The sequence below is a fragment of the Phyllobates terribilis genome, unplaced genomic scaffold (genome assembly GCF_046119375.1).
Source record: "Phyllobates terribilis strain yellow unplaced genomic scaffold, ASM4611937v1 Scaffold_11__3_contigs__length_659146591, whole genome shotgun sequence".
In the NCBI taxonomy this organism is placed as follows: Eukaryota; Metazoa; Chordata; class Amphibia; order Anura; family Dendrobatidae; genus Phyllobates; species Phyllobates terribilis.
The window spans coordinates 621991406-622009792 of NW_027362771.1; the positions used below are offsets into that span (position 1 = coordinate 621991406).

General features: G+C 47.8%; 1 protein-coding gene across 1 annotated transcript in view; it reads left to right on the plus strand.

Annotated features, from left to right (window-relative positions):
- The window catches only part of LOC141167411 (extracellular calcium-sensing receptor-like), an 82662-nt gene that overhangs the window by 12473 nt on the left and 51802 nt on the right, over positions 1-18387 (plus strand). The window lies entirely within an intron of this gene.

The following is an 18387-nucleotide window of genomic DNA, read 5'->3' on the forward strand; positions in this document are numbered from 1 at the left end:
TGAAAACACTATTATTTTTTTAAATAAATCCTTTACACTAAATGACAAGTACAGTAAGCAACACTATCACTGTACTTATTATATATGTGACTGACATGTTTCTATCTATCTAATCTATGTGTGAAGCTCTATTCTTTCTGTTCTAAATTGTCGGGTACAGATGCTGAATTGCCGGCCGGCTTTTTTAAAGAGACGGTGCATGAAAACACTAATATTTTTTTTAATAAATCCTTTACACTAAATGACAAGTGCAGTAACCAACATTGTCACTGTGCTTCTTATATGTGTGACTGACATGTTTCTATCTATCTAATCTATGTGTGATGCTCTATTCCTTCTTGTCTAAATTGTCGGGTACCGGTGTATGCCGCTGCTGAATTTGCCGGCCGGCTTTTTTAAAGAGAGTGTCTTCTGAGCAGTTTGTCAGCTTTTGGACACCTTTGCAGGTGTTTTCTATGTGTTTCTATGTGTTTTTGTTTGCCTGCCATTGGTTTTAACGGTGTTCGACGGTGTTCTAAGGTGTTCGACGAACAGTTCGACGAACAGTTCCTCGAACATCCCGGTGTTCGACGAACCGAACCGAACCCGAACACTACGGGGGTGGCTCAACACTAGTGAAGATAATAAATAGCTCAAAGTTATATCCGTACGTCAAATTATTGGGGCATAGGAAAATATGTAATGATCATAAATCACAGAGACTTTGAATTGATTCTGAACACATAGAGCACCAAAGTTATAAGTAACCAGCCATGTAAAGAGATAAATTAGTGAGGGGACTATAGGACCCCTTGCAATAGCACTGAAGGTAAATAACACTCAAATACTAATTAACTGAATAAATATAGTAGTACAAAAACCTATGCCAACCATATGCCATCATAAGTACAAACCACACCGCCCAATACCCAGATGCGCGTTTCGCATACAGCTTCGTCAGGGTGTCACATTGTATCTCCAAATTTAGTCTTATAAAATTCAGCCATAGATATTGTGAGTCTATTTTTCCAGTTTCTGCTTAAAAAATCCTTATATTCACCTCAACCACTCACCTGTCCAGCACCTCCGGTGGAAAGAAGAGGACATGATGGTGGAAATTTTTACCTGCTGCTCGGCAGCTGGTTCTCAGGCCCTCTTCTTTTTGCCATATTCGCTCTGGCCTTTTCACTTTTGATGAGGACTTCCAGCCAAGGCCAGGCCTCTGAAGTCATTGCACTTTGCACATCATGACGTGAAGGATGTTCAAAGTGTAGCAGTAGTAACAAGTGATGGGCGCGCACTAAAATGCTCGCGAGCTCGATGCTCGGGTTGAGCACATTGGAATACTCGAGTGCTCGACCCAAGCAACGAGCCCAATGTAAGTCTATGGGAAACTCGAGCATTGTTCAGGCGGCTCCACCCGGCCGTCTGCAGAGGGCCTAAAAATTGACCAAATCGATGGGAACAGTGCTCAATTGACATGGGAACAGCATGGGGAAGACCCCTGGAAACATTTCTGACTCCCAGGTCACTGCTGTCAACAACGTTGTCAGAGTATTATGACACTTTTACGGACAAACAATAAAACATACAAAAACGAAATCAAAATGGATTTTCCTGGGAAATATATTAAGGAAAAACCTTTCCAGGGAAATGACTTGTATATAAGGCAAAATAAATAGCCAAAAACAAAAATACTTCTCCACACCTTGGGCTATGTTAACACTTAGCGTTTTTAATGCGTTTTTTCACTTTTGCATTGCTTTCAACCGTGACAAATGCATTCACCAGGAAATGTCATTTTAACATTTTACAACCTTATCTAGCCATGTGGTGTGTGAGATATCATTTTTGTTCATTTATGAAAGAAAGACTCTGAAAGTCACAAAGCCTACTTTTATAGGGCCATCAGGCGGCCTATACTATTCTTAATGGGCCAGCAGTCGGCCCTCACTATTCTTAGAGAGCCATCAGCCGGCTATGTTTTATTGTTTCCATTACTAAAGAGTGGGTCTCCTATACTGTTATTGCGTATGCAGTGAGTGGCAGGGCTGCCCAAAATTTGGACGCACCCCAATACCCCTTTGAAGAGACTTAGAGGAGGGCCTCCTGAACACAATGTTCTCATTATTAGGAAGTAGTTTACCCATTGTGTTTGCCTATGCAGTGAATGCAAGGGTTACCAAAAATTTGGAGGCACTCCAATGCCCCTTGGAAAAGACGTGGAGGTCAGAGGGCCTCCTGAAAACAATCTTCCCATTATTAGGAAGTGGGTCTCCCATTATGTTTGCCTATGCAGTGAATGCAAGGGTTGCCAAAAATTTGGAGGCACACCAATGCACCTTGGAAGAGATATAGAGGAGGGCCTCCTGAAAAAAAATGTTCCCATTATTAGGAAGTGGATCTCCGTGTTCCGTCCCAAGGTCCGACTGCGTCCCCGCTTTCACTATGTTAACCCAGTGTGCCGTCAGCGAGATGTACCGTCGCTGCACACAAGCACTTGTCCACGTGTCCGTGGTTAGGTTGACTTTCCCGGTAACTGCATTGTTGAGGGCACGGCTAAGGTTTTGGGGCACGTGTTTGTGTAATGCTGGGACTGCACACTGGGAGAAATAGTGGCGACTGAGGACCGAGTACCGAGGGATGGACGCCTCCATCAGGTTGTGAATGCTCCACGAGCCTAAAAGGCAATATTTTGAGCGCAAGCATTTGTGAATTGTGGGAATTTAGTAGTATGGTCTGTGGGGCATTGGCTGCGTATTTGCGCTTGTTTTCCAAGGACTGGGATATGGACAACTGAACGCTGCGCTGGGACAAGGACGTGGATGTGCTTTCTGATGCTGATACTCGAGAGTGTGCAATGACAGGTGCAGGGCAGGAGGCATCTTCGCATGCACCATAGACAGGGGATTGGCTTGCATTCACAACAGCGGAAGAAGCAATTGTGCCACCCGCAGAAACTGTTCCTGGACCCTGGGGTTCGGCCCACAAAGTCGGGTGCTTTGCTGCCATGTGTCTGATCATGCTGGTGGTGGTCAGGCTGCTAGTTTTGCAACCCCTACTGATGCTGACCTGGCAGGTGGTGCAAAAGGCCTTTTTGGGGTTATCGGCAGTGTCTTTAAAAAACAACCAGACTCGAGAAGAACTAACAGTTGTACTGGCAACTTCCTTTGTGCTGGTGTTATGGGGAACGGTTGCCTGCCTTGTGTCTGCGGCCACCACACTGCTTCTTCCTGCCTGTTGGGGTTCTCTGCCTCCCTCCCCCTGTGTGCTGTGGTCCTCACTCTGCATGTCCTCCTGCCAGGTTGGGTCAGTTACTATATCATCCACCACCTCGTCTTCCACTTCCGCACCCTGGTCCTCCTCCTGACTTTCTGGCAATTGTGTCTCATTATTGTCCACCTCTTTTGACACATTCCCACCATTGCCTTTGTGTGACCGTGGCTGCTCAAATATTTGGGCACCGCTACATGCGATATCCTCTTGCCCCACTTCAAGTGGACCGGGCGAGAGGCCTGAATCTATAAATGAAAAAGTGAACAGCTCTTCAGAGTGTCCAAGTGTGGGATCAGTTGTCTCCGGGCACTTGGCATGGTGGTAGAAGGAGGATCAGCGTGAGGAATATGCAGTCCAGATTCACGGCTACTGAGACTTGACCGTGTGGAAGACAGTGTGGTGGTGGTGGTGGTGGCAAAGTGACTGGAAGCATTATCCGCTATCCAACTGACAACCTTTTGACTCTGCTCTGGGTTCAATAGTGGTGTGCTGTGGTCCCCTAGGAATTGGGACAGGAAGGTCGGGTGAGAAGATGTGGGTGTTTGTTGTGGCACAATTTCAGCTTGCCCACGGTCTCGGCCTCGACCTTGGCCTCTGCATGCACCATCACCATCACGCCTTGCCCATTTTAAATGGAGGACATTATCTTCCACGCTCTCTACAAATGGCTGAATTTGGGCCTGTGGGTAACTATTTTGAACAGCAAACAGGTGTCAAAAACTTTGCTGACACACTGAAAGAAAAATTTAATGGAGACCAGAAATGGCAGTATTTTCTGAAAACGTATATGTGATCCGTGTGACGGACAAACCACAGTTTTAAATACCTGGCCTGTAGGTAACTATTTTGAACAGCAAACTGTTGTCAATTGCATCACTGACACAATGAAATAAATTTTTAATGGAGGTCAGAAATGGCAGTATTTACTGAAAACCTATATGTGATCCGGGTGATGGACAAACCACAGTTTTAAATACCTGGCCTGTAGGTAACAATTTTGAACAGCAAAATGGTGTCAATTGCTTCACTGACACACTGAAACAAATTTTTAAACGACCTGGCTGTATTCTGCAGTGCCAAGATGCAAATGGCGCTGAAAAACGATGTTCTCTGGATTGCTTTTTAAGCAAATAATGAGGATTAAGATCCAAAAAAAATGTTTCCTGTCCCCTGAGACCTGGGCCTATTTCTAGAAATATCTAACAGCAGCAGACAAAACTAGAATGGAGCCTCTTGAGCTATGTGCACTGCAGTCTGCTATAAACCCTGCCTGCCTTTATACACTACCTGTCTGATATCTCTGCAGATGGATTAGTCCTCAGAAGGACTGTTTGTTGAGATGGATATGTGTCTCTAATATAGTTTGGTACTCCTACATTAAATTGAAACAAGCAAATCTCTCCCTAGCTCAGCAGCAGCTCTCCCTACACTGTCTGATTCCGGAGTGACTGTGATGAGCATGGCAGCGCCAGGTCTGATATAGACCTGTTGACACTGTGCGGCCAGCCAATCACTGTTATGCCACAACCAACTTGGCTGCGGCATTACAGTGAGTGGCAGGCAATCCCTGCATGTTCATTGCAGCTGTAAAGAGCACCAAACATGCAGGGAGGAGACCCGAGCACCCACCGAGCAACCCCAAAAATACTCAGCAAGCGCAGAGCATCTCGAGCAGTGAGATGCTCGGACGAGCACCGAGCATTAGCAAGCATGCTTGCTCATCACTAAGTAGTAACCTCTGAGTCCTAGTCACAACCAGAAGTCCCGAAGTAGAGTGAACAGGTGACTTTTGCCTGAGACCAAGTCTCAAAATGTAACTATGCATCTCACGTCTGTGATATCATAAAGTGCAATGCATAATAACTAGTGTTGAGCATGCACTAAAATGCTCGGGTGCTCGTAGCTTGGGCCAAGCTCGCCGTGATACTCGGGTGCTCGACCAGAGCAACGAGCCCAATGTTAGTCTATGGGAGACCCGAGCATTTTTGCGGCGGCACCCCCGGCAGTCTGTAGAAAGCCTAAAAAGTGCCCAAAACAATAGTGACAGTGCCCAGAAGACATGGGGACAGCATGGGCATCGCCCCAGGAAGCATTTCTGACCCCCATGTCACTGATGCAACAACGTTGTCAGAGGTATTAAGCCACTTTTACGGGGTCACAAGAAAACGTTCAAAAACTGAAAGTGCTTTCCTGTGAAATATGTTAAGGAACTTCCTTTCCAAGACTTGTGTATAATGTAAAATAAATAACTAAAAACAAAAATACTCCTCCACTCCTTGGGCTATGTTCACAAGTAGCATTTTTTATTTGTTTTTGCACTCCAGTATTGCTTTCAACCGTGACAAATGCATTCACCGGGAATTGTCATTTTAACATTTTACAACCTTATCGAGCCATGTGCTGTGTGACACATGCAAACAGTGGTGAAAAGACATGGGAACAGCATGGGGAAGACCCCTGGAAGCCCCTGGAATCATCTCTGACACCCAGGTCACTGCCTAAAAGTGTGCCCATGAGAAGTGATCCTTGCTGCATCAGAAGATGCAGACTTGCAACTATCCCCATGCAAGTCCTTCTCCAAGAGCAGTGTTCAATTGTACCTCCCCCATTCCCGGCAATGCAAGTGCAAGTATGCAGCCTGACACCCACCCACCCCCAGGCTGCAATAGCATACTGCTAGCTTGCTTAGGCATGTGGAGGCAGACGCCGGCCACCATGTCATGGCTGCGTCGGTGGCCTGTTATCTATACTCATTCTCTAGCTGCCCGGCGGCCGGGTGTCCACACACGGTACCCAGCCACCTGGGGGCGGCCGGGGGTCCATAAACGGTCCCCAGCCGCCCCTATTTCTCCGCTGAACTTCACCCACATTTTTATTAGCCTGGCCTGCTTTAGGGCAGCATTGGACGAGCCCACCAGAGAACCAGACTCCTCCGGTGGGCCCTGGCTTCTGCATCAGGTGAGTTGAGAGTGCCAAGGTGAGGAGCATGATGATGATAGAAGTTAGCATCTGCTTTGTTTTCTTGGAATGCAAACGTAAGTGTGCAACCTGCCACCCACCCACCCGCTAGGCTGCAATACCATACTGCTAGCTTGCTTGCACTTGAAATTGGGCCTTTTAGGCATGTGGAGTAGTGTTGAGCCACCCCAGTAGAGTTCGAGTTCGGTTCGGTTCGTCGAACACCCGTGTGTTCGCCGAACTGTTCGTCGAACTGTTCGTCGAACATCTTCGAACACCGTTAAAACCAATGGCAGGCAAAAAAAAACACATAGAAACACAGAGAAAACACCTTCAAAGGTGTCCAAAAGCTGACAAACTGCTCAGAAGACATAACTAACACATGGAAAAGTGACAAGTACATATAGTCATGCGAAAAGAAAAGAGGTGGAGGAGTAAAAGGAGGGGGAAACACAGATATAGGCATGTCATGCCCTTCTAAAATCCAAAAAGTGAGAAGCCGACACGGCCAGTCCGTTCCTGCCCGTTCCACCTACATGTCGCCGGGTTTGTGCCAGAGCCGCGGTGGACCCTGACAGCCTGCCCCCCTCTCCCAATACTGGTGCCTGTACGCTGGTGGGTCGAGCAAGCCCCCCTGTGGTGGAGGCAGCTCTAAGCTTTTTAATTTAAATTGTCTCTCTAATTTGAATGAATACACTTTAAATCCTTTTACAAGGATCTATTGGAGGGCAAGTCTCATGCCAGAAGCCGCGTAATTCCAGCTCCAGTAGCGTCCACTAAAGCTGCTGCAGTTAAAAAGCTTTAATAAGGATCGAGCTCGGCTGTCCACCACAAGGCATCCTACCGCCAGTCCCAGCCCCTATGCCTTGGGGTGCCTCCTGATGCTCTTCACTGAGTATCCCGAGGTCCCGAAGCATTTCCTTTGAAAAAATTAAGTGTCCAAACTACAGGTGGTGTAGCTTGCTTAACAGCCGGGATAATCCGCTGACTAGCAGACACTGCTACTAGGCACAAAGTATTTCCTGAGCTAGATGCAGTTAAAAATTTGTAATTAGATACTCTCGTTGGATGCTGAGAAAGCATTCCATAGAGTTTCCTGGCACGCCATATATTATTCTCTTAAAAAGCTTGGGGTAGGGGTCTAGGGGACCCTTTTATAGCCAAAATCACGGCCCTGTATCGCAATACGTCACCTAGGCTGAAGATAAATGGAACTGTAGCACCCTGAGGGCTCGGTTGCTACAGAGGTATTGCACCTCATCCAGAGGTGTGATATCTCACTCTCAGGTAAGGATGGAGTGTGGATCAGGACCCGACACCTGCATGCATTACACCACATTGCCGTGGGGCAGGGCGACCAATATGCCCCTGAGATGGGCACGACAGTCCCTGTCCCTGGCTAGAGTGGAGGGAGGGAACACTGAGGAAGGGGAACCCTGTAGTGCAGGAGCAGGGAGGAAGAAGTTTCTGGGTGCATTGAGAAGGGAGTATAAAAGGTGGGCACCATCTTAGTTCAGTGCAGAGAAGTCTGAGCAGAAGTGACAGGGAGCAGGGGCTCTGCATGAGCTCTGCTCCAGAGGCAGGCCTAGTAACAGAGGCCAGGCCTGGAAGAGGAAGAAGGAAGGAAGAGGAGCAGAGAAGGCTCCAGGAATGAGGAACGAAGGGATCCCATGGGTGCGGACGGGCGAGTTGCCACCGCACGCCCGAATCCACCCGCGTGGAGGTGTCAGGCCAAAGGGGGAGACCGGTCACCGAAACTAGTGGAGGCGGGAAATGACCCTCAGCTAGAAACCGGAGGCTGTGACATTTTATGTGGCGCAGCCCCTCGCTACACCCGCTAGGAAGGCACCACATAGGGTGAGGGAAACTGGCGCCAAGTTTACCAAGAGGAGGCCCGAGGCAGCTGGACAGAAGGGTTGGTAAGAAAGGCCAGACAAAGGACACACAAAGGGGGTCCTGTGAAGCGCTCCAAAGTTATCTGGGAGTTGTCTGAGCCCCTCACCTGGTGAGCACAGTACGACGTTGGCAGCCGTTACCTACAGAAGTGGTCTGGATAATAAGAACTGTGAGTAAAGGCCCTGGACTGCATCACTGACTCCGTGTCGATACTGCTGCTGCCCTGCACCATTACCCCCATCCTCCACATACACTGCCCTGAGGCTATACTCCTCCCGTGGGAAGTTATGCTACAATCTGTTGCACCCACAACACCAGCCTCAGCGGTCTGCCCTGCAGCGGCGGTTCACTATGACCTCAATCCACGGGTGGCGTAGTCGGACGTTTAAACATCAAAACCACATAAATAGTTCCGCCACTGGTTTGACCGCCCTGAGCAACGGAACCGGGTCGCCGCCACGGAGACTACAACCACCAGCATCCACCAAAAAGGGTCCGGCTCCGGGTGTCCCAAGGCCCAGGGGGCGCGTCAGAACATTTCATCACCTTTCATAATCACCAATGGGACAAGGCATGGATGTCCTCTGTCCCCTCTCTTATACATCCTAGTGACGGAGCACCTGCTCTCATACATTCGCCATAACCCCAATATTAGGTGGATTGAGGTGGGAGGCACCGAGTACAAGTGCTCTCTATTTGCTGATGATGTCCTAGTATATATCACTCAATCACATATATCCATCTCTGCTGTTATGGCTGAAATAGATCACTTTGTTACATGGTCAAATTTTAAAATCAATGCAGCGAAGTCTGAGGCCCTCGATGTCTCCCACCCCAATTCCATGCAGGATTCCATCCAGTCCAACTTTCCCTTTGCCTGGCCCTCACAGGGTATCAAATACTTAGGAATTCCTATTCATAGAGACCTCTCCAGTCTATGTTATCTTAATTTTGGGCCCTTTATTGAACAACTCCATACAGACAAAGGTTGGCAAGTTAGAACTGTAAGATTCACTACGTGAACCACTGGTGTTTTGTGGAAAAGCTCATGTACACTGTGTTCCAAATTATTATGCAAAAAGTGTTTAGGAGTGATAAGGGAAGAATTTGTTTGTTTGTCAGTTAAACTCATTGATGGTGATGTGTGTCAGGGCTCTTTATATCATTGCAAGCAATTGCAGACACCTGTGCTAATTAGTTTGGCAGGTGTGTCCAATGAAAGGCAAGACTACTTAAGAAGGCTGTCCCACATTATTAAGCAGCCTACATTTTCTGCCAAAATGGGAAAGAAAAAGGATGTGTCGGCTGCTAAGAAGCAAAAAATTGTGGAGTGTTTAGGTCAAGGCATGACTACAATCAGCATTGTGCGATGATCAGGATGAAGTGTCTTGGCAATCAAAAAGTATGTAGCGGATTCACAGTACACACGTGTGCGTGCTGATAAGGGCAAATTGAGGACTCTTTCCTACAGGCAATTACATCAGGTTAAAAGAGCAGCGGCAAAAAAGCCTTGTCATAGCAGCAGACAAGTTTTTGAAGCTGCTGGTGCCTCCAACGTCCCCCGAACAACAAGATGCAGGGTCCTTCAGAGGTTTGCAGCTGTGCATACGCCATCCTGTCGACCTCCTCTATCCACTGCACACAAGCAGAAACGGCTCCAGTGGGCCAAACAATACATGAAGACTGATTTCAAAACTGTTTTGTTCATGGATGAGTGCAGTGCAACGCTCGATGGTCCAGATGGATGGAGTGGAGGATGGCTGGTTGATGGACACCCCACGCAAACATGGCTACAGCGCCAACAAGGAGGAGGTGGAGAAATGTTTTGGGCTGGAATCATGGGGAGAGAGATTGTCGGCCCCTTTAGGATCCCTGAAGGGGTAAAAATGAACTCCATAATGTATGTGGAGTTTCTCAAACAGCACTTCCTGCCATGGTTCAAGAAGAATAACCGTGTATTCCACAGCAAGATCATTTTCATGCATGATAATGCACCGTCTCATGCTGCACATAACACATCTGCATCTCTGGCTGATATGGGCATAAAAGGGGACAAATTTATGGTGTGAACCCCATGCTCCCCTGACCTCTACCCCATTCAGAACCTCTGGAGCATCATCAAAAGGAGTGTATATGATGGCGGGAGGCAGTTCACATCTAAGCAACAGCTCTGGGAGGGTATTCTGTCCTCATGCCAAACAGTTGAAGCAGAAACCATCCAAAACCTGACAAATTCAATGGACGAGAGAGTTCAGAAGCTCCTTTCGAACAAGGGGTCCTATGTGCAAATGTAACATCACCTAGAATAAAGTTTTGAGTTGAAAACTGTTTGATTTCAGTTTCTAAAAACCTGCTAATGCTTATAATTTCAAAAATGACCATTTTTTTGGTCTTTATTAAAATGAAAAGGTTGATCGAAGAGTGTGGGGGATCTAAGAGTGTGGCAACCCAGTAGTTAGGATTACTTCGAATTCTGACAATATGAGGGTCATGTTGCAGGTAGTGCAGCAAGAAGGCACTTATGTGTCTTGCGCATCTCGGAGCCCCCAAATTATTTTCCGGGCTAGATGCAGCTAAAAATTAGTATTAATTTTAAATCTGGTGGAGCTTAGTATAGATGGCCTAATAGAATCAGTGCTGCACACTGCTACAAAGCCCAAATTATTTTCCAGCCAAGATACAGATAAACACGATTAGTAATTTTAAATCTTGTGGAGCTTAGTATAGATGGCCTAATAGAATCAGTACTGCACACTGCTACAAAGCCCAAATTATTTTCCAGCCAAGATACAGATAAACATGATTAGTAATTTGAAAGCTTAAAATGGTTGGTGAGGTGATTTTAACCAATCATCAAGCTTTTACTCTCCCCAGGATGACACAGGGGTAGAAAAGTCGTTTCGGATCCATGATTTGTTCATCTTTATGAAAGTGAGTCTGTCTACATTATCAGTGGAGAGCCGCGTGCGCTTATCTGTCAGCACACCACCAGTAGCGCTGAACACACGTTCAGACAAAACGCTGGCTGCGGGGCATGACAAGATCTCGAAGGCGTAAGTGGCGAGCTCCGGCCATTTATCCAGATTGGAAGCCCAAAAAGAGCAAGGGTCCAGTGACACAGTCATGGCTTCAATGTTTACTTGGAGATACTCCTGTACCATCGTCTCTAGGCGTTGAATATGTGTCAGACTTCTTGTCTTCTGTGGCCTTGCAAAGGATGGGCTAAAAAAGTGGTGAAATGATTCCGCAAAATTGATGTTACCAGCAGATACTGTGTTTCTGTTATGGTTTGAGTGCTGAACACTCGACGGTCCCACGGTTGGCAAGTTGGAACTTTGAGATTCACTACGTGCACCACTGGTGTTTTGTGGAAAAGCACATGTAAGATTCTGCAACAGTCTCTGCTGATACTCCTGCATGCGTGCATCCCTTTCTATGGCAGGAATAATTTCTGCAAATTTACTTTTGTACCGGGGATCTAACAGTGTGGCAACGCAGTAGTCAGGATTATTTCTAATTACCACAATTCGAGGGTCATGTTGCAGGTAGTGCAGCAATAAGGCACTCATGTGTCTTGCGCATCCAGGAGCACCACGTCCCTGTTGTGTTGGTGGCGAGGTAACAATCATGCTTCCTTCCTCTGTCCTCTCCCCCCAACCTCGCACAACAGAAATGTGATCAAGGTCTCCCTCATCTGATGAGTCTTCCATCAGTTCGTCCTCCACCTCTTCCTGGGCTCCTGCACCTTCCTCACTAGTTTGGCTGCTACCATGCGCCCTGGTAAAACCATCTCCCCACCCTCACATGCCTGTCGCCTTGGTGCTGCCGACCATCTGGACCTTGCAGATGTTAGCCCTTCCGCATACAACTCCTCCTCCTCTACTTCCTCCACCTCCTCTTTTGCCAACACCTGACTCCAAATTCTGTTTAACATGTGCTCCAGCATGTAAATCACCGGAATAGTCATGCTGATAATGGCACCGTCAGCAAAAAACATCTTCGTCGCCATTTCAAAACTGTGCAGAAGGGTGCATAGGTCCCTGATCTGAGACCACTCCTCCAGCGTGATTTGCCCCACCTCTGTATCTCGTTGACCCAGGCTATACGTCAGAACGTATTGCACCAGGGCTTGTCGGTGCTGCCACAGTCGCTGCAACATGTGCAGAGTTGAATTCCACTGGGAAGGCACATCGCATTTTAGCATTAAGTCGCTGAGCTGCGGGATGCGAATGGCGGAAGTGAGCACACAGCGACCGTGCCCTCTGCAGAAGGCCATCTAGTTCGGGATAGTGGGCTAAAAATTGCTGGACAACCAGGTTCAACACGTGAGCCACACAAGGCACGTGTGTGACATTGCCCCGGCGAAGGGCCGCACCAAGGTTTGCAGCATTGTCACACACGGCCTTCCCTGGTTTCAGGTCCAGTGGAGACAACCATTCATGAAATTGGTTCTCCAGAGCTGACCACAACTCCTCAGCTGAGTGACTCACATTTCCCAGACATTTCAAAGTAAAAACCGCCTGATGACGTTGAGCCCTGCTGCCAGCATAGTAAGGAGGTGTGCAGGATCCCTTCTGCGCAGTTAGAAAGCTTGTGGCATTACCAGACAGGCTTTGGGTGCAGGTGGAGGACCGAGAGGAGGTTGAGGAGGCAGAAGCAGTGGAGGAACTTTGACATAAAGACGATTGACGCACAACTCGTGGGGACGGCAAGACTTGGACAGCAGCCCTTTGTCCTGCTGTCACCATAGTTACCCAGTGCCCAGTCAGCGACATATAACGCCCGTGTCCATGCCTACTCGTCCAAGTGTCTGTGGTGAAATGCACCCTGTCACACACAGAGTTTCTCAAAGAAGCGATGATGTTGTGTGCGACATGCTGGTGGAGCGCAGGTACACCTTTCTTTGAGAAGTAGTGCCGACTGGGCATCTGGTACTGGGGCCCTGCGACGGACATAAGGTGTCGAAAATCCTCTGTGTCCACAAGGCAGAAAGGCAGCATTTCTGTAGCCAAGAGCTTGCAGATGTTGAAATTCAACCTCTTAGCTTTCTCATGGCTAGGAGGAAATGTTCTTTTACTTGTCCACATCTGAGGGACCGAAGGCTGGTTGTTGTGCTTAGACGGGGTTGATAAGGGTGTCCCCAGCAAACTGCCGGTCTGGGAGGAAGATGCAGGCGGACATGTTAGGTTGCCTTGATCCAAAGGTGGTGCTATCAATGTCGGACAGCGCTCAACACCAGCTGGTGTTACCACCTCCAAAGAAAATTATGACCTGCCAATCACGCTGGCTGTTGCGGGTAAAGAGGTGGCTGGTCTGCGTCCCAAAACAGGTGTGACTGCTGTCCCCCCAGTCACAGAGGATGAAGAGGCCGTGGATGCACAAGATATGGCAGACGGTGGTTGGCCCGGCCGGCTAGGCCGCATTGTAGCACAGTGAGCTTCCCACTGCAACTTATGCTTCATGTCCATGTGCCGGTTCATGCATGAAGTACTCAAACGATGTACTTTTTGGCCTCTACTTAGCTTTTGCTGACAAATGTTACAGATAACACGAGTTGGGTCATCTTTATCGATCTGAAAAAATGCCCAGGCTATGCAAGGCTTAGCACCCATGCGACCTGAAGAGCCACCACGACTTGTGGTGAGAGGCAGAGTTGTGTTTGAGGATGCAGTTGTTGACGTGCTTCCAGTACTACGTCTCTGTCCAGGAAGGCGCAACCTGACCTCGTCATCACAAGCATTCTCCTCAACCTCCTCTGCTGACCTCATCTATTGGCTGACTGTGGGTTGACAGTAAGTGGGATCTCCAACCTCATCATCATCACCCTGTGTGTTATCACACCCGTCGTCCTCAGAGCCAACCTGTTCCTGCCCTGACAAAAAACTAAAGTTGTCGCTCCAATCAGATTTTTGAGTCTCATCATCGTCTTCCTCATTGTCTCCACCAACAGGAGTTACAGTTTGGGAATGAGGGTCTACATTATGGTCAGAACCTTCTGCGTCTGGTCCTGGATCCGACTCATAAAGATTCTGGGCATCAGTGCAGATCATTTCCTCGTCTGGATTCACAGAAGCACTGAAGCCGACCTCTGATTCCCAGGCTATAGTATGAGTAAACAGCTCTGCAGACTCAACCATCTGTTCTACCTCATACTCAGACGGGCAGCTGGAGATTTGGGAGCTGTGAGGAAGCAAGTGCGATTGGGATGACACCTCTGAGGACTGGAGTATTTGTGATGTTGAAGTTGATGTGGAGGAGAGCCCACTTAAAGGAGCACTTGATATCCGTTGAAGCACAAGCTGTTTTTGTGCCTCATCTGGAATTTGTAGCGATTGGCGTGGCCGTAAGAAAGGGATCTTATCACATTGTCCGCTAAAAGAAGTAGACATTTTAGTTTGGCTGGAAGATGGTCTTTCTTCTGCAGATGTTACTGTTGCTTTAACACCTACCCCACGGACACAACCTTTTTTCCCCTTCCCAACACGCCTATTCCCCTTTCCACCAGCAGCAGGCCTTTTTCCACTCATTTTGGTAGTTAACTATTTCACAACTCTGGAGTTGTTTGCACAAAAAAACAATGGATGGGAACCGAGCAGAGCTGAGTGGCCAAACTGTGGTATTAGGCCAAAACTATTGGCTAGGTTAGATGCAGAAAAAAATTATATTCAATTTGCAACCTTATGGAGGTCAGTATAGATGGACTAATAGAACAAGTCCCACACACTGCTAGAAGCCCAAGTATTTTTTCAGAGCTAGATGCAGATAAAAATTATTTTTAATTTGCAACCTGATGAAGGTCAGTATAGATGGACTAATAGACCAAGTCCCACACACTGCTAGAAGCCCAAATATTTTTTCAGAGCTAGATGCAGAAAAAATTATATTCAATTTGCAACCTGGTGGAGGTCAGTATAGATGGACTAATAGAACAAGTCCCACACACTGCTAGAAGCCCAAATATTTTTTCAGAGCTAGATGCTGATAAAAAATATTTTTAATTTGCAACCTGATGGAGGTCAGTATAGATGGACTAATAGACCAAGTCCCACACACTGCTAGAAGCCCAAATATTTTTTCAGAGCTAGATGCAGAAAAAAATTATATTGAATTTGCAACCTGATGGAGGTCAGTATAGATGGACTAATAGACCAAGTCCCACGCACTGCAAGAAGCCCAAATATTTTTTCAGAGCTAGATGCAGATAAAAATTTTTTATAATTTGCAACCTGATGGAGGTCAGTATAGATGGACTAATAGAACAAGTCCCACACACTGCTAGAAGCCCAAATATTTTTTCAGAGCTAGAAGCAGAAAAAAATTATATTGAATAAGCAACCTGATGGAAGTCAGTATAGATGGACTAATAGAACAAGTCCCACACATTGCTAGAAGCCCAAATATTTTTTCAGAGCTAGATGCAGAAAAAAATTATATTCAATTTGCAACCTGATGGAGTTCAGTATAGATGGACTAATAGAATGATGCTATGACCAAAAGGTTTACTTCACTAGGTGCAATAAAAAAATTGGTATTCTATACACAGGTGGTGTATCTTGCAACACAGATAGGCTACTCCACTGACTAACAAACTCTGCAATAGGCCAAAATGGATTAGCTTTGCTAGATTTAGCCAAATGCTGTGAAAAAAACTTGTACAGCACTGGCACTGACCTGCCTGGCAAAAACTGATAGGAACTGATGTAACTTAGTCCTGAAAAGGACTGCAATCACAATTCGTCTTTACTCCCAACCTATCTATTTAAGAGCACAGACCTGCCTTATAAAAGTCGTAGGAAATGCTGTAACCTAGTCCTTAAAAGGACTGCAATCACAATTATTCCCTACTCCCAAGCTATCTGTAGATTTGTGAGAAAATTGGCTTGAAATTAACACTGAAAGTATAGCGCACACAGCAACAGCGGTGCCGTCTAACACGCAGCTGCAGCAGTGAGCAAATGGTGGCGATGGGGAAAATGGCTGGGTCTTATAGGGCAAGGACATGTGACATACACTGCCAATGACACATGCCCTTGCTTGTGTGAAAAAAAGCACTTTGCTCCGTGTGTGCGCTGCTGATAGGCTGACAGATTGCACCTCCCCACTGTAAATGCGGGAAAGAGAAAAAAAAATGGAGATCTTCATTATTCCTGCAGAGATCCATCCCCTGCCCCTCCCCCCGCCTTCTGTACACTCAAACTGCATATTAACATTAATTTTCATCATTACTGAGAAAAAATCCAGTTATGATTTTGGTGCACGAACAGTTATCGAACATAACCTCGAACAGCCGAATTTTTTTCAAATCGTTCGTGTTCGCCGAACGGCTCGAACACCGCTCAAAACAGCTCGAATTTGAGATTGGCGAACAGTTCGAGTCAAGCAACGCTCATCTCTAATGTGGAGGCAGAATCTGGCCACCACGTCATGGCTGCATCGGCGGCCTGGTATCCATACTCAGTCCCCAGCAGCCCGGCGGCCGGGTGTCCATACTCGTTCCCCAGCCTCCCCGCTGGCGGGTGTCCACACACGGTCCCCAGCCGCCTGGGTGCAGCTGGGTGTCCAAAATGGTCCCCTGCCGCCCCTATTTCTCCTGTCAACTTCCCCCCACATACTTTTCTTAGCCCGGCCTGTTTTAGGGCGGCATTGGACGAGCCCACCAGAGAACCAGACTCCTCCTGTGTGCCCTGGCTTCTCCATCAGTGGAGTTGAGAGTGCCGAGGTGAGGAGCATGATGATGATGATAGAAGTTAGCATCTGCTTTGTTATCTTGGAATGCAAGCGTAAGTGTGCAAACTGCCACCCACCCACCTCCAGGCTGCAAAAACATACTGCTAGCTTGCTTGCACTTGAAATTGGGCCTTTTAGGCATGTGGAGGCAGAATCTGGCCACCACATCATGGCTGCGTCGGCGGCCTGGTATCCATACTCAGTCCCCAGCCACCGGGCGGCCGGGTGTCCACGCTCGGTCCGCAGCCGCCAGGGGGCGGCCGGGTGTCCATACTCGGTCCCCAGCCGCCCCGCAGCTGGGTGTCCACACATGGTCTCCAGCCGCCTGGGGGCAGCCGGGTGTCCATAAACGGTCCCCAGCTGCCCCTATTTCTCCTGTCAACTTCCCCCCACACACTTTTCTTAGCCTGGCCTGCTTTAGGGCAGCATTAGACGAGCCCACCAGAGAACCAGACTCCTCCGGTGTGCCCTGGCTTCTCCATCAGGGGAATTGAGAGTGCCAAGGTGAGGAGCATGATGATGATAGAAGTTAGCATCTGCTTAGTTTTCTTGAAATGCAAGCGTAAGTGTGCAGCCTGCCACCCACCCACCCCCAAGCTGCAATACCATACTGCTAGCTTGCTTGCACTTGAAATTGGGCCTTTTAGGCATGTGGAGGCGGAATCTGGCCACCACATCATGGCTGCGTCAGTGGCCTGGTATCCATACTCAGTCCCCAGCCGCCCGGCAGCCGGGTGTCCACGCTCGGTCCCCAGCCGCCCCGCGGCCGGGTGTCCATACATGGTCCCCAGCTGCCTGGGGGCGGCCAGGTGTCCATAAACGGTCCCCAGCTGCCCCTATATGAAGGACAGCCTAACCACAAACACGTGGACAAGTGAATGTGGCCAGGAATGGTCCATCTCACGCCTTCACACTGGTTTAATATTGTGGAAACCGGGACACAGTTGGACACTGGGATGCAACACGTCCTCCAAACATAGAGGATTGCGGGTCCTGGGTCAATCTGGCTTCAAGACAAAGTTCAAAAGGTAGACAGCAGCAGTGGTCAGCCTCCTACAGAACGAGAAAATTATTCATGATCATGAGGCCATCCATCTCCTTAGCTTTCTGTTCCTTGGAATTCAAGCGCATGTATGTAGTAACGGCTAGGACTGAGGTGGTCAGCGTTTTGGCACATATCCTTCCTCCTCCGAGGATTGCTGGATGTTTTCCTGCTACTATCCAAGTTCTATGACTCCCGTTAAAACAAAGCTTCAGGTGATGAATGATGGATGAGGAGGTGGCAAAGGAGAAAGAGCAGGAGGAACAGGGACCATTCACATCAATATCAGGCTAGTCAACCACACATGTCTTGTAGGATATGTTTCTGTACCAAAAGGAGCGGTTCGACTAAACAGTTATAGGGCATACAGTGAGTGCAATGCCTACCAAAAATTTTGAGGCACTCCAATGCCCCTTGGAAGTAACATGGAGGTCAGAGGGCCTTAACTAAACCGTTTTTTTGAATTTATAGCAAGTGGGGCTCCTGTACTCTGTGGGCATAAGCAGTGA